This window comes from Phyllobates terribilis, unplaced genomic scaffold (genome assembly GCF_046119375.1).
Source record: "Phyllobates terribilis strain yellow unplaced genomic scaffold, ASM4611937v1 Scaffold_1__5_contigs__length_1240528914, whole genome shotgun sequence".
NCBI lineage: Eukaryota > Metazoa > Chordata > Amphibia > Anura > Dendrobatidae > Phyllobates > Phyllobates terribilis.
The window spans coordinates 741,106,335-741,128,810 of record NW_027362761.1 but is presented as its reverse complement, the minus strand read 5'-3'; the positions used below and the strand labels follow the sequence as shown (position 1 = coordinate 741,128,810).

Here is a 22,476-nt window from a genome sequence, read left to right as displayed (position 1 = left end):
CTCAAGATGGCGTCCAACGGCGGGAAAACTCCACGGATGGCGGGAAGAAGGCTGAAGATGGCGCCGGATGGCGGGAATCTTCACAGATGGCGGGAAGAAGGCTGAAAATGGCGCCGGATGGCGGGAATCTTCACCACAGGTGAGTTTGAAAGTCTCTTTTTCAGGCACGCAGTACCCGGTGGTTGCGGGCACGAAATCCTGCCGACTACGCCAAAGTTGACGCGCCCCTGGGCCTGCTGTGTCGCGCAGCGTCTCGCGCTCGGGGGCTTACCCGGAACCGGATCAGATGAGGGTTGTAGTCTCCGAGTGGCGGGGACCCGGTCCGTGCCCAGGGAGTCAAACTCAGTGTGTGGCAGTCTTGATAGGGGTTATTTGAGTGTCGACTACGCCACCCGTTGAATTGCAGCTATGGAGCTGCCGCTGCAGGGCAGACCGCTGAGGCCGATGTAGAATTGTGCAGCGTGATAGTATAACCCCCAACGGGAGGGGTATGGCCTCAGGGCAGCCGACGTGGAAGATGGGGGTAGCAGGAACCACTCAGAGACGGTACGGTGTAATTCAGGGTCTTTACTGGTAACAACGATAGACCCTCCCGGAGTACTTGCTAGCGAACGGGGCCTGGTCAGTCCTTGAGCAGATGGGATCTCCCCTGGCCAGGCGGAGTTGTAGGCCTCCCAAACTGACTGTACTCTTCTGGCTACCTTGCTAGAAGCAGATATAAGTAGCCCACGTCCCTGAGTGTACCGTGTGGTGCTCACCCGTATGGCCGGTGACTCGGGGCCTTCGAGTTTCTGGGCCAGAGGACCTGCAATCCCCTGCCGGTCGGCTTCTGCTGCTGGGTAAGAGTTAGTCCCCACAGCCTCGGACGCCGGGTCCGGTAAGAAAGCTTCTCAGTCAGGGCGAGCTCTGCAGCTGCCAGCCCCTGACTCGTAGTAGTATTGCTCCCACTGAGCTTCTGCTGTTTCTTCCTATGACTGTTTCTTGTCTCTGCTTCTTCTCTACTCCTAACCCTGCCTCAGCCCCGGGTTTATATAGGGGAAGTTCTTCCCCTCCCAAGACTGGGCAGGAGGTGTGGCATGCACAGGATCCCTGACCAAAGGACCTCCCACCTGCTCTCAGACATAACATTACATTACTGTGGAAACCAGACCCCTGGGGTGCCACATTACTATGTTACTATGTAAGTGTACATGTAATGCACTGACTCACTGGTGACGTCTCTAGGTGAAGTCCTTCAGCTACGCTTTTCTCCTTCATCCAGCACAGACCGCCATCACGTCTTCCAGCCAGGACTCGTCTCTGCATAAAATAACACAGTTATCTAGAGCACATTCCCCAACTTCTACATTACGCAGCTGAATACAGACGTGCATCCACCATCAATATATGGTTAGTTATTATGCAACCTACCATTCCAAATATAAATTGTAATCCACCACGGTGCCCCCATTAACTGTAAATAGGCACTTAATATATAATTTAATTAGAACCTCTACTCTTTCCTCCAATTTGTTACCAGTTACACTCCTGCATCCGCAACGCCCCCTACTCTATACTTCCTGCTCCCCGCATTCATTATTTACATGCACCCCCTGCCTCAATTCATTATATCATGTCCGTGCTCTCCCCACCCCATCCACCCCATCATCATTTATCATTTACTGTCCCCCACCCCACATTCATTATGTGCAGCTCATTATCCCCCTACTCCCAATTCCCCCATGTGCAGCTCATTTTCTCCCAATTCCCCCATGTGCAGCTCTCATCTCCCCCATGTGCAGCTCTCTCCCCTCCATGTGTACATCTCTCATCCCCCTCCCCCACATGTGCCCCTCTCTCACCCCCCCCATGTGCACATCTCTCATCCCCCTCCCCCACATGTCAACATCTCTCATCCCCCTCCCCCACATGTGCACCTCTCTCATCCCCCTCCCCCACATGTGCACCTCTCTCATCCCCCTCCCCCACATGTGCACCTCTCTCATTCCCCTCCCCCACATGTGCACCTCTCTCATCCCCCTCCCCCACATGTGCACCTTTCTCATTCCCCTCCCCCACATGTGCACCTCTCTCATTCCCCTCCCCCACATGTGCATCTCCCATTCCCCCCACTCCTAGTAAATTGTATTTAAAAAAAAAAAAAACTTGTTATACTTACCCCCATGCGATCCCTGCAGAATCCTGGCGCTCGTCCAAATCGCTGACACCAGGTTCTCCTGACTTCCGGTCATGTGACGGCGCCGTCACATGACCGGAAGTCAGGGGAATCATGAAAGCGCTGCCGCAGCAGCGCAGCGCTGAGATGTCCCGGACCCGGCGCTTAGCATGGGGCCGGGGGCCCCATGAGGAGAGAGACGCACAAGAGGGGGGCCCCCAAGGGGGCCCCTACCGGCTGGGCCCCATGCTGGAGTCAGGGCAGTCATGCCCTGATGGCGGCCCTGCTGGAGGCTGGAGGGGCCCCCTCTCCCTCGGGGCCCCCGTTCAATGAACCGCCTGCACGGGCGGTAGTTCCGCCCCTGCATGGCACCCCTCATCCCTATCTTGGTATGCATGGCACCCCCCATCCCTATCCTGGAATGCATGGCACCCCTCATCCCCATCCTGGTATGCATGGCACCCCTCACCCTCAATCCTGGTATGCATGGCACCCCGCACCCCCATCCTGTGATGCATAGTACCCCATCCCTCATCCCTATGCTGGTATGTATGGTACCCCTCGTCCTGGTATGGATGGTACCCCTCATCCCTATCCTGGTATGCATGGCACCCCATCCCTCATCCTGGTATGCATGGTACCCCTCATCCCTATCCTGGTATACATGGTACCCCTCATCGCTATCCTGGTATGCATGGCCCCTCATCCGAATCCTGGTAGGCATGGTACCCCTCATCCCTATTCTGGTAGGCATGGTACCCCTCATCCCTATTCTGGTAGGCATGGTACCCCTCATTCCTATCCGCGTCTGCATGGCACCCCTCATCCCTATCCTGGTCTGCATGGCACCCCTCATCACCATCCTGGTATGCATGGCACCCCTCATCCCCAATCCTCGTATGCATGGAACCCCTCATCCTTATCCTGGTATGCATGGAACCCCCTCATCCCCAATCCTGGCATGCATGGCACCCCTCGTCCCCAATCCTGGTATGCATGGAACTCCCTCATCCCCTATTCTGGTATGCATGGCACCCCTCATCCCCAATCCTGATATGCATGGCACCCCTCATTCCCAATCCTGAAATGCATGGCACCCCTCATCCCCAATCCTGGTATGCATGGCACCCCTCATCCCCAATCCTGATATGCATGGCACCCCTCATCCCCAATCCTGGTATGCATGGCACCCCTCATCCCAAATCTGGTATACATGGCACCCCTCATCCCAATCCTGGTATGTATGGCACCCCTCACCCCAATCCTGGTATGTATGGCACCAGTCATCCGCAATCCTGGTATGCATGGCACCCCTCATCCCCAATCGTTGTATGCATGGAACCCCTCATTCTCAATCCTGGAATGCATGGCACCTCTCATCCCCAATCCTGGTATGCATGACACTCCTCATCCCCAATCCTGGTATGCATGACACCCCTCGTCCCCAATCCTGGTATGCATGGCACCCTTCATCCCCAATCCTGGTATGCATGGCACCACTCATCCCCAATCCTGATATGCATGGCACCCCTCATCCCCAATCCTGGTATGCATGGGACCCCTCATCCTTATCCTGGTATGCATGGAACCCCCTCATCCCTAATCCTGGTATGCATGGCACCCCTCATCCCCTTTCCTGGTATGCATGGCACCACTCGTCCTTAATCCTGGTATGCATGGCACCACTCATCCCCAATCCTGATATGCATGGCACCCCTCATCCTTATCCTGATATGCATGGAACCCCATCATCCCCAATCCTGGTATGCATGGCACCCCTCATCCCCAATCCTGATATGCATGGCACCCCTCATCCCCAATCCTGGTATGCATGGCACCCCTCATCCACAATCCTGATAGGCATGGCACCCCTCATCCTTATCCTGGTATGCATGGCACCCCTCATCCCCTATCCTGATATGCATGGCACCCCTCATCCCCAATCCTGGTATGCATGGCACCGCTCATCCCCAATGCTGATATGCATGGCACCCCTCATCCCCAATCCTGATATGCATGGCACCCCTCATCCCCAATCCTGGTATGCATGGCACCCCTCATCCACAATCCTGATATGCATGGCACCCCTCCTCCTTATCCTGGTATGCATGGCACCTCTCATCCACAATCCTGATATGCATGGCACCCTTCATCCTTATCCTGGTATGCATGGCACCCCTCATCCCCAATCCTGGTATGCATGGCACCCCTCATCCTCAATCCTGGTATGCATGGTACCCCTCATCCCTATTCTGGTATATATGGTACCCCTCATCCTGGTATACATGGCACCCCTCATCCCAATTCTGGTATGTATGGCCTCCTCATCTCAGAAACCTGGTATGCATGGCACCAAATCCCTCATCCTGGTATGCATGGCACCCCTCATCCCCAATCCTCGTATGAATGGCTCCCTCATCCCTATGCTGGTATGCATGGCACCCCATCCCTTATCCTGGTATGCATGGTTCCCATCATCCTGGTATGCATGGCACCCCATCACTCATCCTGGTATGCATGGCACCCTGCATTCCTATCCTGGTATGTATGGTACCCTTCATCCCTATTCTGGTATGCATGGCACCCCTCAACCCCAATCCTGGTATGCATGGCACCCTTCACCCCCCAATTCTGGTATGCATGGTCCCCTCTCCCCCCAATCCTGGTATGTGTGGTCCCCTCAACCCCAATCCTGGTATGTGTGGCACCCCTCACCCCCAATCCTGGTATGTGTGGCACCCCTCACCCCCAATCCTGGTATGCATGGTCCCCTCACCCCCCAATTCTGGTACACATGGTACCCTCACCCCCCAATCCTGGAATGCATGGTCCCCTCACCCCCCAATCCTGGTATGCATGGTCCCCTCACCCCCCCAAACCTGGTATGCATGGTCCTCTCACCCTCCAATCCTGGTATGTGTGGTACCCCTCATACTGGTATTCATGGCACCCAATTCCTCATCCTGGTATGCATGGTCCTCTCACCCCACAATCTTGGTAAGCATGGTACCCCTCATCCCCCCAATCCTGGTATGCTTGGTACCCCTCATCCCCCAATCCTGGTATGTATGGTAGCCCTCATCCCCAAATCCTCGTATGTGTGGCCTCCTCACCCCCCAATCCTGGAATGTATGGCACCCCTCATCCCCAATCCTGATATGCATGGCACCCCTCATCCCCAATCCTGGTATGCATGGCACCTCTCATCCCAAATCTGGTATACATGGAACCCCTCATCCCAATCCTGGTATGTATGGCACCCCTCATCCCCAATCCTGGTATGTATGGCACCCCTCATCCCCAATCCTGGTATGCATGGCACCCCTCATCCCCAATCATGGTATGCATGGAACCCCTCATTCTCAATCCTGGTATGCATGGCACCTCTCATCCCCAATCCTGGTATGCATGACACCCCTCATCCCCAATCCTGGTATGCATGGCACCCCTCGTCCCCAATACTGGTATGCATGGCACCCTTCATCCCCAATCCTGGTATGCATGGCACCACTCATCCCCAATGCTGATATGCATGGCACCCCTCATCCCCAATCCTGGTATGCATGACACCCCTCATCCTTATCCTGGTATGCATGGAACCCCCTCATCCCTAATGCTGGTATGCATGGCACCCCTCATCCCCAATCCTTGTATGCATGGCACCCCTCGTCCCCAATCCTGGTATGCATGGCACCACTCATCCCCAATCCTGGTATGCATGGCACCCCTCATCCCCAATCCTCGTATGAATGGCTCCCTCATCCCTATCCTGGTATGCATGGCACCCCATCCCTTATCCTGGTATGCATGGTTCCCATCATCCTGGTATGCATGGCACCCCATCACTCATCCTGGTATGCATGGCACCCTGCATTCCTATCCTGGTATGTATGGTACCCTTCATCCCTATTCTGGTATGCATGGCACCCCTCACCCCCCAATCCTGGTATGCATGGCACCCCTCACCCCCCAATTCTGGTATGCATGATCCCCTCACCCCCCTGTCCTGGTATGCATGGTCCCTTCTCCCCCCAATCCTGGTATGTGTGGTCCCCTCAACCCCAATCCTGGTATGTGTGGCACCCCTCACCCCCAATCCTGGTATGTGTGGCACCCCTCACCCCCAATCCTGGTATGCATGGTCCCCTCACCCCCCAATTCTGGTACGCATGGTACCCTCACCCCCCAATCCTGGAATGCATGGTCCACTCATCCCCAATCCTGGTATGCATGGCACCCCTCATCCCCAATCCTGGTATGCATGGCACCCCTCATCCCCTATCCTGGTATGCATGGTACCCCTCATCCCTATTCTGGTATGTATGGTACCCCTCATCCTGGTATACATGGCACCCCTCATCCCAATTCTGGTATGTATGGCCTCCTCATCCCAGAAACCTGGTATGCATGGCACCCAATCCCTCATCCTGGTAGCATGGCACCCCTCATCCCCAATCCTCGTATGAATGGCTCCCTCATCCCTATCCTGGTATGCATGGCACCCCATCCCTTATCCTGGTATGCATGGTTCCCATCATCCTGGTATGCATGGCACCCCATCACTCATCCTGGTATGCATGGCACCCTGCATTCGTATCCTGGTATGTATGGTACCCTTCATCCCTATTCTGGTATGCATGGCACCCCTCACCCCCCAATCCTGGTATGCATGGCACCCCTCACCCCCCAATTCTGGTATGCATGGTCCCCTCACCCCCCTGTCCTGGTATGCATGGTCCCCTCTCCCCCCAATCCTGGTATGTGTGGTCCCCTCAACCCCAATCCTGGTATGTGTGGCACCCCTCACCCCCAATCCTGGTATATGTGGCACCCCTCACCCCCAATCCTGGTATGCATGGTCCCCTCACCCCCCAATTCTGGTACGCATGGTACCCTCACCCCCCAATCCTGGAATGCATGGTCCCCTCACCCCCCCCAAACCTGTTATGCATGGTCCTCTCACCCTCCAATCCTGGTATGTATGGTAGCCCTCATCCCCAAATCCTCATATTTGTGGCCCCCTCACCCCCCAATCCTGGTATGTATGGCACCACTCATCCCTTTCACACTGCACACATACAAAAAAATAAACACTTACTGGTATTCATGGCACCCCATTCCTCATCCTGGTATGCATGGTCCCCTCACCCCACAATCTTGGTATGCATGGTACCCCTCATCCCCCCAATCCTGGTATGCTTGGTACCCCTCATCCCCCAATCCTGGTATGTATGGTAGCCCTCATCCCCAAATCCTCGTATGTGTGGCCCCCTCACCCCCCAATCCTGGTATGTATGGCACCCCTCATCCCTTTCACACTGCACACATACAAAAAAATAAACACTTATACTCACCTTTCTTCCCTGTGCTCCAGCGCTGCTGTGTCCTGTTCTGCCGGAGCCGGGGGAGGAGTGTGGTGGCGGAGTACGCGCATGCCCATATCGCGCTGTCCGGCGCCATTTTGCTGAAGACACACTGCAAATGTGTCGTCAGTAAAATGGCGCCGGATAGCGCTATGTGCATGCGCCGATTCCGACGCCTCACTCATTCTCCGGTCTCCGGCGAGGAGAGGTGCAGCAGCAACGCTCCTCCCCGTCAGGTAAGTATGTAAGTATGGCGCCGGAGATCGTGGTATGCGTTCAGTGTCTACGCATACCGTGATCTCCAGCTCCATACACACTCCTCTTACCTGTAACGACTCGATGTAGTGTTCTGTCTGGAGCCAGACTGCACAGGCGTGTCGCGCTTGAGCAGCCTATAAAGGCTTCAGACAGAGGGACGCATCTCCTGTTATATTATAGATACTTGATATAATGTGCATACTACAAAAACAGCATTGAAAATGTAAGTCATAATGTAGTTTCTATTGAGTAAACATGTAATCAAAGGAACAATACAGACAGTAAAATGATATATGCAGAAAGTGGCATTAAAAAGATAAATAAGCCCATGGTGTTTCCCCACAATAGAATAGTTCTAACCGTGATGCGAGATTTGGCATAATCTAAATCGAAACTTAAAACCTACAGTATATCTAGATAAGTTTTTGCATTTAACCAATTATCACAGGTTCCATAGTCTTAGTGATTTAGAAAGCTGGTTTCCGCTAGACATAGAGAAATCACCCTTGATGTAAGTTACATTCCTCAGAATCCTTAGATCATTAGAGAGATTTTTGCAATGACATATTTACACATACTTATGAGGATACCCCTCAGGTATCTTTTCAAAAAGCTAAATAGTCCCAATTTTGATTGAATGTCTGTTGTATCTGCTGAAGATACATGTCCTTTCCAGGCCAATCAAAATTTTTAGGCCTCAGAAAAAAAAGAGGTACTCCAATACACCTTTTATTAGACATAAAGGAGAGCCTTATACACTGTATCCCCTCATCATCTACCTCTTGAGACACTAATTGCCGTTCCCCACCATAGTCTTCTTCTGACCCTGGAGGCTCAAATATTTGTGCATCACTACACACGAGCTCCTCATGTCCCTCTTGAAACGTGCATGGCGAGAGGCCAGAATCAATAAATGGTAATGTAAAGAGCTCCTCGGAGTGTCCAAGTGTGGGATCACTTGTTTCCTGGTAGAAGGAAGGAGGATCAGGGTGAGGATTATTTGACCAGTGCCCCCCTAGAAAGTGGGACAGGAAGCTAGGTCTCGTGGATGAGTGTGTTTGTTGTCTTCCCGCAGCAGGCACAATTTCACCAGGCCCACGGCCTCGGCCTCTGCGTGCACCATCAGTAGCACATCCACTTCTCTCTCCCTTACCACACTCCTTGCGCATTTTAACTTAGGTATGTAATATATGCCTGCAAACTTTCCGGTATTAATAAGGAAAAGAAAATATGTAGCCCTGAAAAGGACTTTAATTTTTAGGTTGCATCAGTAATTTACCTATAGAAGGACTGTAAGGCAATAAACCCTGCCTATATGCCCCTAATCCAAAACTAACCCTTCTCCACCAGCATTCTCTTCACTGAATGCAGGTAACAGAAGTTTTACTAGAGAAAGGACAGTATGTAGCCCTGAAAAGGACTTTAATTTTTAGGTTGCATCAGTAGTTTACCTATAGAAGGACTGTAAGGCAATAAACCCTGCCTATATGCCTCTAATCAAAAACTAACCATTCTCCACCAGCTATCCCTTCACTGAATGCAGGTAACAGAAGTTTTACTAGAGAAAGGACAGTATCTAGCCTTGAAAAGGACTTTTATTTTAATGGTGCATCAGTGGTATACAAGTACTGCAATAGAAATTAAACACTGCTTATATGACTGCTCTAATCTAAGCTCTCCCTCCTAGATCAACTCTCCCTGAACTGCTTCCAGAGGAGAGTGTGCAGAGCATCGCATCACCGGGTCTTATATAAGACATGATGACCCAGTGTGGCCGGCCAATAACAGTAATGCCAGTAACCAACATGGCTATGACATTACCGTGTAAGGCAGGCAATCCCTGCATGTCTATTGGCTGTCTAACAGCCCCAAAATATCCGAGGCGGGGGCTCGAGCATGGAGCTCGAGCACCCGCGATACTTAATCGAGTAACGAGCGTAGCCAAGCACTCTGATGCTTGATCGAGTATTGAATAGTGGCGGGCACATTCGCTCATCAATAGTATTAGCCTTCTGATTTCTTAAATTTGGCTTTCAAATATTTAAAAGGAGGATGGGTGTTTAGGACTCCGTGATCTTAAATATACCATGCATGTGGTAGCTCCGCTTAAGCCTTAGGCTATGTTCATATGTCCAGTAATCATCAGTTAGAATGGATCCAACAGTAATCTTTTAAGTAGCCATCAGTTTTCAAATGAATCAAAATGAGTGGCTTTTTAATGGATCTGTTTTCCATAGACTTAAATGTTAAAAAACAAATCCAATTGAAATCAGAGTTTTTTAACGAATTGCTGCTGGATCAGTTCTAACTGATAATTACTGGACATGTGAACATAGCCTTAGGCTGGGAGAACCCCAGTGTTATTGAGGGGCGTATATAATAAAATATCTGATGCCATTTAAATTGATCTGCTCAGGAGAGCTCATATTTCTTGATACATTTTTGGACTGATGTGAAATATTCTAAGGAAACTACACCTTTACCTATCCACCAATTTGAATAGAAGAACTAGAGACTAGGGGGAACATAACATTTGCAATTATTCTAGTGAGTTTGGAGAAATCACTAATAAGAGGAAAGTGACATCTAACCTGTCTCCATAAAACTTAGCTTTTATTTCATATTTGATTAAAAACGCCTAGGAGTATATAGACCCATAGGTGTTTTTAATCAAATATGAAATAAAAGCTAAGTTTTATGGCTTTTTAGAGAGGGGTCACTTTTGGGGTTCTTCCCATTTTGTAAATACATTATCAATATACCCCTCCCAGGCCATTGATTACTCACAGTTTATTATAGGTCTCCATAAAACAATAGAAAAGTGGAAAATCGCAATGAGTAATTTCAGATTTAGTGGCAAGGGACATTTTGTCTAGAGGAGGGACTAAATATTCTGGGGTTTAACCAATTCATGCTCTAGTGGGAGCAGGATTTCTGCATCACTGCAATGTTGGTAGCACTGCTGCACCACAATTTCTAAAGGCAAACACCAAGTTACATTGGTTGAATCTTTCATAACGATATTGCATAGAACCTATGTGGTCCCAACCAGGGTTCATCATTTTTTCTAGAGTCCTCGCCACTCTGCTTTCGAGGATGCTCTGGCTCTTGGCTCCATGGTACATCCCAACTTATCCATGGTTTATCTGTTTCATTTTCAGTATTCTCATCTGTTCTACTTTGTGATAAACAAATGGGTTTCTGTAATCAGGTTCAAAACATTTCTCAATATATACAGTACAGACCAAAAGTTTGGACACACCTTCTCATTTAAAGATTTTTCTGTATTTTCATGACTATGAAAATTGTACATTCACACTGAAGGCATCAAAACTATGAATTAACACATGTGGAATTATATACTTAACAAAAAAGTGTGAAACAGCTGAAAATATGTCTTATATTCTAGGTTCTTCAAAGTAGCCACCTTTTGCTTTGATGACTGCTTTGCACACTCTTGGCATTCTCTTGATGAGCTTCAAGAGGTAGTCACCGGAAATGGTTTTCACTTCACAGGTGTGCCCTGTCAGGTTTAATAAGTGGGATTTCTTGCCTTATAAATGGGGTTGGGGCCATCAGTTGTGTTGTGCAGAAGTCTGGTGGATACACAGCTGATAGTCCTACTGAATAGACTGTTAGAATTTGTATTATGGCAAGAAAAAAGCAGCTAAGTAAAGAAAAACGAGTGGCCATCATTACTTTTAAGAAATGAAGGTCAGTCAGTCCAAAAAATTGGGAAAACTTTGAAAGTGTCACCAAGTGCAGTTGCAAAAACCATGAAGCGCTACAAAGAAACTGGCTCACATGAGGACCGCCCCAGGAAAGGAAGACCAAGAGTCACCTCTGCTTCTGAGGATAAGTTTATCCGAGTCACCAGCCTCAGAAATCGCAGGTTAACAGCAGCTCAGATTAGAGACCAGGTCAATGCCACACAGAGTTCTAGCAGCAGACACATCTCTTCAACAACTGTTAAGAGAAGACTTTGTGCAGCAGGCCTTCATGGTAAAATAGCTGCTAGGAAACCACTGCTAAGGACAGGCAACAAGCAGAAGAGACTTGTTTGGGCTAAAGAACACAATGAATGGACATTAGACCAGTGGAAATTTGTGCTTTGGTCTGATGAGTCCAAATTTGATATCTTTGGTTCCAACCACCGTGTCTTTGTGCGACGCAGAAAAGGTGAGCGGTTGGACTCTACATGCCTGGTTCCCACCATGAAGCATGGAGGAGGAGGTGTGATGGTGTGGGGGTGCTTTGCTGGTGACACTGTTGGGGATTTATTCAAAATTGAAGGCATACTGAACCAGCATGGCTACCACAGCATTTTGCAGCGGCATGCTATTCCATCAAGTTTGCATTTAGTTGGACCATCATTTCTTTTTTAACAGGACAATGACCCCAAACACACCTCCAGGCTGTGTAAGGGCTATTTGACCAAGAGCGAGAGTGATGGAGTGCTAAACAGATGACCTGGCCTCCACAGTCACCAGACCTGAACCCAATCGAGATGGTTTGGGGTGAGCTGGACCGCAGAGTGAAGGCAAAAGGGCCAACAAGTGCTAAGCATCTCTGGGAACTCCTTCAAGATTGTTGGAAGACCATTTCCGGTGACTACCTCTTGAAGCTCATCAAGAGAATGCCAAGAGTGTGCAAAGCAGTCATCAAAGCAAAAGGTGGCTACTTTGAAGAACCTAGAATATAAGACATATTTTCAGTTGTTTCACACTTTTTTGTTAAGTATATAATTCCACATGTGTTAATTCATAGCTTTGATGCCTTCAGTGTGAATGTACAATTTTCATAGTCATGAAAATACAGAAAAATCTTTAAATGAGAAGGTGTGTCCAAACTTTTGGTCTGTACTGTACGTCTTGCAGCATATATCCATATTGTCTCCCAATGGAAGTCCCCTCATCTCTTTGTGGACATGGTAATATCTACAATAAACCACATTATGACTTTTAAAAATTCATGCCATTTACGTAGACATAATTGACCTTTTCTTGAAAATTTACCGTAGCAACCTTAGATTAATTATATTGGAAAACTTGGGAATCTGCATGAATCTAACTCCTTTTGTCCGAAATCACTGTTCCATCAAGCCGCACTGAACTCCTGTGACCAAGAAACCTTCTCCCCTTGGCTCATTCGCTCCAGCTCTTATTGATGTCTCAGATATTATAACTGTATTCTAGATATTTTTCTACTTATTATTGATGTATCAAATTTGTCTCATGTATTTCTGATCCCCTTTATGGTGAACCTTTTCACATTTTTCTGTTTTACCCTTTCACTTTAATACAAATAATTAAAAACTTTTGTGACAAAAGAAATACTATGTGGCATCCAATATGACCAGAATAGTCTGGGCTGCTTTCTGTGAGCACTTTAACAGCCTTTTACACTTCGCTACATGGATAGATTCTAGAATTAAACGAAAGTTCTTTAATTCAATTTGGGCAGATTCACTCCATTAATGTGGGAAATTCGATTCATATTTAATAAATTCCATGTGAATTGAGTTGGCCAGGAAAAGGTTAAAAAAAATCCTTCCATCAAGGTCTCCCATTCACTTGGCCCCATGTCATCATGTTGCACAACACACACCATTAATGTGGGGCGTGATCTACCAGATGGCATAATGCTTAGTGAATGGAAGACCTGGCAAGAAGGAAAATAGAACATTGAAGAGTCGATCGAAGGACCGGCAGTGGCGAGACATGAACAGGAAGGGCCATGGACAGATAAGAGGGGTTTTTTTTAGTCTCTTCCCAGTGTTTTATAATCCAGCTAAAATGTAGGTGAATTCTTTTCACCTTATATCGATTGACTCATTTGATTCCTTCTACTGAGACTCCTTACATTTTTATCCAACCATTGGGCCTACACTCAAACTTTATCAAGGCTATGCCTCTAAGGGAGAATGGTCTCAGGAACATTCTCTATTATACATAATTTCTGGTAATCCTGCAATTTTTTTGGGTGGGGCTGAAACTTGGTATCACAGTGGATAAAGTTCAGAGCGTTGACTTTCCCTAAGCAGCATGAAGACTTATGACTGTTTTTCTTACTTAAATCAGAATAAGGTTCTGGCACCCAAAGAGCACAACAGCATTGGGGTCAAAGGTTATATATGTCCTTTTAGTGATGTACATACAGCAAAATCCAATTTAAAGGAAGATTTATGCCCAACGTTTCAACCCACATGGGTTTTCCTCAGGGGCTTCAAAAACTAGTTCCATAGTATGTGAAAAAAACAGCAAAAGACAGAAGTATCAATAACAATGTACGTAGATCATCAAAATAACTTAGGTATACAGTACAGACCAAAAGTTTGGACACACCTCATTTAAAGATTTTTCTGTATTTTCATGACTATGAAAATTGTACATTCACACTGAAGGCATCAAAACTATGAATTAACACATGTGGAATTATATACTTAACAAAAAAGTATGAAACAACTGAAAATATGTCTTATATTCTTGGTTCTTCAATGTAGCCACCTTTTGCTTTGATGACTGCTTTGCACACTCTTGGCATTCTCTCCCTGTGTAGCTGAAATGAAATGACACACCATTCAGTGTCTATAGCACATAGTCCATATATCTAAATTGTGAGGGTCCCTCAATGATTTACCTGTTTAATATGTGGCACTTAGGAATGACAGGCAATGGTCCTAGGAAAAAAGAGGATAATAAAAGGTAACATGTCCCACTAGAGAGGATCCATAGAAGCGGTTTCAAAATAGAACGGATAGAAATGCTCCCTTGGGTATATAGAGATTACCTGTTTGTGCAGAGGGAGTCCTGGATATTGTGGCGCTCACTGTGCTGACAGAGCAGCTTTAAATACAGCGCTCCATGGTGCGTCTGCTTCCTGTTTCCGGTCTACTGTAGCGCAGGATACGGTATGTGGAACACAAGCTAGCGCATGCGCTGTGTGTGCTGCTACTATTTGCGATGAGCGCATGTTCCCGCCTTGTGTCAGCATGAATGTGTGCAGGGAGAAGGAGTGGGGAACCCAAATAAGGAGAAAAGAGGGAGGGGTAAACAATGTGAGACGGTCACAAGGTACACAAGTATTGAGATGATTCAAATGACAAAGGATACAAGATTAAGCCGCAAGGCTGTAAATGTAATAGGAACAATGCGGATCTAACTGTGAAATGTCTGAAAAAGAGAAGAATAAATTAGTGGTAGGAAGGAGAGCTCATAAGGTAAGTATAAGGGGGAAGAGGAATGTAAAAAATAAAAGAAAAATAGAATATTGATTACATGAAATTTTTCATGTCTATTATCACAATGACATTAATACAGGATCATGATCGTTATTAATTTTCACTGCGCATTGTTATTATAAATTTTGCCGCTTGACCTTTTCTCCTATCCCGTTGATTAGGTTCTCATGATAAAACAGCTTTAATATTGAAACCTTATGGGTCTTTCTTTGGGGAATGTCTGCTCTTTCATATTCTATATTTACTCTTCATATATATACCTAAGTTATTTTGATGATGTACGTACATTGTTATTGATACTTCTGTCTTTTGCTGTTTCTTTTCACATACTATGGAACTAGTTTTTGAAGCCCCTGAGGAAAACCCGTGTGGGTTGAAAGGTTGGGCAGAAATCTTCCTTTAAATTGGATTTTGCTGTATGTGCATCAATAAAAGGACATATATAACCTTTGACCCCAATGCTATTGTGGTTTTTGAGTGCCAGAACCTTATTCTGATTTATGTTTAATTTTTGGTTCTTGGCACCTACTTTGTATAGTGAGCCCAGTCTTTCTATTTGGACTGTTTTTCTTACTTAGACAACTGATCTAGTCACATTATCTTCTCATTTATCTTCTTCTCCTTACCAAATATTTCATTTAAAGCCAAATTATCTGGTCAGCATGAGGTCCTCTTTCGACACAGTGTACATTTGGAGGTTCTTTTCTGATATTTTTACATTTATTTGCAGTGGTTATCATTATCTTCTTGTTTAATTTTTTCACATATATTTTTTTAATTATTATTTTAGCCACATTAAACTCGACCAGCAGATTTGCAGAAATATTGGTGAAGCAAATTTCAAAGTTTTTCTAACCTCTATTTAGAAAGTGGACTTTAAAGAATGACACGTAAAGATGGGGAAAAAAAAGGTACAGTATACCTATAAGGAGATGAGGCAATGAGTAAGACAATAGGTAAAATGGAATGCAGAGAAGGGGTGATGAGAATAGACAGGGGGAGAATGAGAATGAGGAAAGGGATGGCAGGAGGGGGAGTCACTGACTGAGGCATGCTGCAGCCCAGTGATATGTTTGAGCAGCAAGGGAACAGCACAGAGTGACTGGGAGGAGGGACACACGGTGGCGGAGACACTGGGACACACACTGAGTGTAGCTGTGCGAGGATGAGGAGGGAGAGAAACACAAGAAGGACACAAGCACAGTGAGTGTTGGTTGTATTGCGGACACACTAAATCAGATGCATGCATATGGGGTCAGGACATGATGAGCAGAGGGAGCTGCAGTGCAGGCTGGGGTGCAGTAAGGGGGATGCATTGGGCATCAATACTTGAATGATAACAGTGGTTTGCAGCATAATGTAGTGTAGCATCCACATACAGAGAAAATTCATCAATGGTACACTGTACACATTTTCCCATAGAGAAAAAAGAAGGCTACTATGTTATGCTCTTCGTAATCCTTTAATGCAAGCATTCAGCAAAACCTTCTGATGAGTAGATATTATCGCCTATACAAAAGCTATAATTGGGACCGCACGCTGTAGAGGAATGTGTGCATGCCTTGCTGTGTTGGCTGGAGATTTATTCCCATCTTACTCGCTTTGTTTTTTAAGAATAACCGCAAAAGCTTTGCATGTTCGGTGTGTACGGAAAAGACTTCAGGGCAAGTGTTTTTGTTCCTGCTACTATGCACAGAAAAGGCGAATAGCACATACACTGGCGCAACAAACAAGCCCATTTACCACACCACTAGAGCCAAACACATGTAGCCAAGCGTAAACTATCCATCATGTAGACGTTTCATGATTTAAAAGCTATTAAAAGTATTGCACTGCAACCAGAACATCATACACACACTGCTAATAGCAGTATATCATGCTCATAGGCAGTCAATACATGACATCACGCAGCCTCTAATAACAGTATTTCATGCTTCGTTTGATAATAAGGGCATATTATATGTCAAGGATAATAACATGAGTAAATCACCCTCAATGGATTGTATGGAGGAATGTAACTAATGCTAGGTTTACACAAGCGATTTTTGCCCCCAATCAGACTGTTGTCCAGAAAATTCATTATCAAAATGCTTGCCTGAGCTGCCATTAACACACAGAAACATTTACAATGGGAAAAGTCATTAGCATTACAGCAGAATAAAATGCTTCTATTCCCCCTAATGAGATTTTCTTTTACACTCACAGTCATTAAATAGGTCAATTATATTCCAAACTTGTATTACCTTTGGTCATTTGAAGTGAAAATCTAGCAATAATCTGCCTCCTAAATCCGCTTTGTCACAAGCATTTGACTTTAGATGTCATTCAAGTGACAAGCTTCTCGCCTGTGTAAAGTCACATTATACACAATTCATGGAAATTATTCACGTCCATTATTTATTGGAAAAAAGGGTGAACTATTAGATATTATACATGAGCTGGATACGCCATTGTGATTCTCCGCACAGTGCATACACAATTAGGCATAGCCAGCTCTTTGAAATAGAAAAATGTGGTCTCTGTATAGTTTGAAAAGTAATTACATAAAAAAATGACTTGGGAACAAATGCGAGGGCTGCTAATAATATAGTACATGAAGCTCTAGTATAGCTTTCCTTGATAATATGTGACACACAGCATTTGGTAACCCACTGGTAAAACATTGTACGCAGCCAGGTTGTGTCAGCCGCATTGAAAATGCCAGCTCAAGAGACTGACATGTCTTACTTTTCTATACTGCTGAGAATCAATTTGTGCCTCATTGATGCTGTTAGGAAAATGTCTGCCACTTTTATGCTTGTTTTAATTATACCAGGAAACAGCGATAGGTCTCATGTTGTCTGTTGGATGTCTGTGAATGCTGAGAAATCTCCCATATGTACAGTTATATGAAAAAGTTTGGGCACCCCTATTAATCTTAAGCTTAATGTTTTATAAGAATTGGTGTTTTTGCAACAGCTATTTCAGTTTGATATATGTAATAACTGTTGGACACAGTAATGTCTCTGCCTTGAAATGAGGTTTATTGTACTAACAGAAAATGTGCAATCTGCATTCAAACAAAATTTGACTGGTGCATAAGTATGGGCACCCTTATCATTTTCTTGTTTTAAATACCCCTACCTACTTTTTACTGACTTACTAAAGCACTTTTTTTGATTTTGTAACCTCATTGAGCTTTGAACTTCATAGCCAGGTGTATGCAATCATGAGAAAAGCTACTTAAAGTGGCCACTTGCAAGTTGTTCTCCTGTTTGAATCTCCTCTGAAGAGTGGCATCATGGGTGCCTCAAAACAACTGTCAAATGATCTGAAAACAAAGATTATTCAACATAGTTGTTCAGGGGAAGGATACAGAAAGCTGTCTCAGCAATTTAACCTGTCAGTTTCCACTGTGAGGAACATAGTAAGGAAATGGAAGAACACAGGGACAGTTCTTGTTAAGGCCAGAAGTGGCAGGCCAAGAAAAACATCAGAAAGGCAGAGAAGAAGAATGGTGAGATCAGTCAAGGACAATCCTCAGACCACCTCCAGAGAGCTGCAGCATCAACTTGCTGCAGATGGTGTCACTGTGCATCAGTCAACTATACAACGCACTTTGCACAAGGAGAAGCTGTATGGGAGAGTGATGCGAAAGAAGCCGTTTCTGCAAGCACGCCACAAACAGAGTCGGCTGAGGTATGCAAAAGCACATTTGGAGAAGCCAATTTCTTTTTGGAAGAAGGTCCTGTGGACTGATGAAACCAAGATTGAGTTGTTTGGTCATACAAAAAGGCGTTATGCATGGTGGCAAAAAAACACAGCATTTCAAGAAAAACACTTGCTACCCACAGTAAAATTTGGTGGAGGTTCCATCATGCTTTGGGGCTGTGTGGCCAATGCCGGCACCGGGAATCTTGTTAAAGTTGAGGGACGCATGGATTCCACTCAGTATCAGCAGATTCTTGACAATAATGTTCAAGAATCAGTGACAAAGTTGAAGTTACGCAGGGGATGGATCTTTCAGCAAGACAATGATCCAAAACACCGCTCCAAATCTACTCAGGCATTCATGCAGAGGAACAATTACAATGTTCTGGAATGGCCATCCCAGTCCCCAGACCTGAATATCATCTGTGGGATCATTTGAAGAGGGCTGTCCATGCTCGGCGACCATCAAACTTAACTGAACTGGAATTGTTTTGTAAAGAGGAATGGTCAAAAATACCTTCATCCAGGATCCAGGAAATCATTAAAAGCTACAGGAAGTGACTAGAGGCTGTTATTTTTGCAAAAGGAGGATCTACTAAATATTAATGTCACTTTTCTGGTGAGGTGCCCATACTTATGCACCTGTCAAATTTTGTTTGAATACAGATTGCACATTTTCTGTTAGTACAATAAACCTCATTTCAAGGCAGAAACATTACTGTGTCCAACAGTTATTACATAGATCAAACTGAAATAGCTGTTGCAAAAACACCAATTTTTATAAAACATTAAGCTTAAGATTAATAGGGGTGCCCAAACTTTTTCATATAACTGTATCATAGATGGCTAGGTTCGCATTTGCAGTTCATTTTTTTATCATAGTATCAGAAAACAAAAAATGATGGTGTTCCCGATCTGTCATATGATAGACACCAATGTTGCCGTCAGACCCATTGTCTATAAGGGGTTATGTCCAAGCTCTGTTATGGTGTGATATTTTCTTCGTGCAAAAGTGAAAGAATCAGTTCAGAGCCTCCAATACAAATACGAACCTAACCATATGTAGGTATTTAGATATACAGGGTGGTCCAAAAGTAGGTGGACAGAAAGTGTAATAAGGTTATGAAGGGGGAGATTTATCAAACACTAAATTGCAGCCGCCATCATCCTCCAATAAACCATGAATTAGACGTGGACGATAAGCTTTCCACCCAATAGATTTCAGGATTCGCATGATAGAAGCTCGTGAAATTCCCAATTGCAAAGAGGCTCTTCTGGTGGACTTTTTTGGACTCTGAGCAAATGTTTCAGCAACAAGTTGTTTATTATCTTCTGTACAGACTGTTTTGGGTCGACCAGTTTTTGGAGCATTAAGGATTGAGCCAGTGGCTCTAACCCAATTTGCTCTAACGGTTTCAGCATTTTGAGATTTCCAATACTCTGTTAAAATCCATTTTCTTTGATCTGTATTTAAATTATTTGCCATTATGTGTTATCTGAATTATCTGAAAAGAAAACAGATTTGGGGGAGATCTATCTGTGAAAACTAGATCTGTGAAACTGGCTCAGTTGCCCTTAGCAACCAATCAGATTCCACCTTTCATTTTCCAAAGAGTCTGTGAGGAATGAAAAGTGGAATCTGATTGGTTGCTAAGGGCAAAAGGGCAACTGAGCCAGTTTCACTTTACACCATGTTTGATAAATCTCCCCCTTCATAACCTTATTACACTTTCTGTCCACCTAGTTTTGGACCACCCTGTATATAGATATATTTATATATAGAATGGTCCTCCACTCGGTGCTAGGGTTTGAAGAAGTGCCGATGGGGCTGATACTTTTAACTGGACTTCACGTACAACAGTGAAATGATAAGCAGTGCTTTGCAATATCAAATTCATTAGTGCCAAAATATTAGGAACAGTGCTGGCTATAAGTGCCAGAAAGGGAATAATCCCTTGTTAGAAACCCTAGGCTAATGTGTTACCAGAAAATAAATCCATAGAGAAAGACGTGACTGTCCAAGCCATTTGAACTCCCGGAACAAATACCACTTTAGATAATTATGGGCATATAAAAGGAAGATCAAAAACAGTATTTGAAGCAATTCGAGACTAGCCAAAGGGTCAGATTTTATAGTACAAAAAAGGGGCAATTGCCTTCCGCCACCTGGGGGTCTCACTCTCTACCCTTTCTCAAGTAATCCCAACTAACAAAGGACTGTGCATGTTGAAGTCCAACAAGCCAACCACACTTTTACTAGCAGCACAAAGGAAGGTAAATTGTAGTTGGAATCTGCGAATATTATTGAGAATTGATACAATTACTTGTTTATGTACAATTCAAAGTAATTCCCCAACTTAATAATAGCAATTTCTGTCCAAAATCACAACTAATGTTACGGGACACAATATTATTCAAATAGAAAAGTTTGGGATTTGTTTTTACTTGATTTTCCCTTGGTTTTGAAATACAGTAAAGTGCATCAAGCCCGGAGAGAGCAGTTTTCTTTTGTTTTTTTTAATTATACTTAATTTACAAAACAAGTTGATTAAACACATATCATCCATGTGAATAAATGCCCCACCAAATTCAAGAAATGGTTGCATCACCAGCAATAATTGCAACTAAAATGATCCCTCTTTGACATTGCCATTAACCCCAGATCTCACTATAAGATGACCTTATCATGAAAGTGAAATACATGCTTCTCAAATTTTTTAACCAGTTTTTCACAATATCCCTGTGGATAATTTAGCACAATTTTCTTTATAAATTTTCTTGCATGAACTGCTAGTTTTCAGTTTGAGCCCCTTGATCGGGTTTGGGTCAAGACTTTAGGCCAGTCCAAAGCAAAACATTTTTCTCCGGCGGCCATTCAGCTGTAGAGTTCTATCTTTAATTTTGCATTATTCACTTGAATATAACCCAATTAAGCTCCATCTCATGAACAGATGGCCAGATGCAGAATTCATGGTTCACCAATGGCAAGTTAATAGGTGGTAACTAGAAGACAGCATTGTGGTTGTAAATAGCAGTCTTTGTATTGCACTTATTTTTTTTATTTTGATCAGTTTATGTTTGCTTCTTTAATTGCATGAAAATATTTCACTATTCTATTTTTTGTGGGGGAAAGGGGATTTACCTAAACGGTAGATTTCTATTTTTACCTATATTATCTATTTTCTTTGTATTGTACAGACTGGCTGGTGCAGAAAGTTTAGAGCAGATAACAGAGTTATGACCCAGGAGTGGGGTCACAATATTAAAATTAAATAAAAGACCCACTATAGTGCAATTATTATTTTACTAATTGGGCTTATTGTAGGAAATAAACATCTCTTTTATTTGTAGTTGCTGAAAAACCTGGGTAAAGAAAAACTGGAATAGATGCCCATTTTAACCTGTTACATTGCTTTATTTTACTGTCTGATTGTCTGTTGCATTAGCCATTATATTTGGCTAAGAACTTACTACTTGTTTCTTGAGAAGAGCAGCCAAATCCCCTTTGACTATAAATCTTGCAACTAACTACTTATTTGACTTCTAAATGTGATATTGCAATACTCCACTGAACTCCTTAATTGAACACTAGCTGAAACTGTAAGAAATGGAGATATAATTTAATCTTCAATCACTTTTCTGAAAAATTAGTAAGTAGATAGCGGTACGTAATATACCCAAGGATAATGCACTACAAATAATAATAAAAAATATATGTCTGTTACATGATATAGTATATTACATTGGTAGATAGATAGATAGATAGATAG

The 22,476-nt window shown here is 44.6% G+C and overlaps 1 protein-coding gene across 1 annotated transcript in view; it reads left to right on the top strand.

The window, feature by feature from the left end:
* Positions 1-16,042: 16,042 nt before the first annotated feature.
* Positions 16,043-22,476, top strand: part of LINGO3 (leucine rich repeat and Ig domain containing 3) — a 100,550-nt gene continuing 94,116 nt past the window's right edge. The window contains exon 1 of the mRNA XM_073636855.1: positions 16,043-16,219. The gene's annotated coding sequence lies outside the window, so the exon portion shown is untranslated. The remainder of the gene's footprint in view (positions 16,220-22,476) is intronic.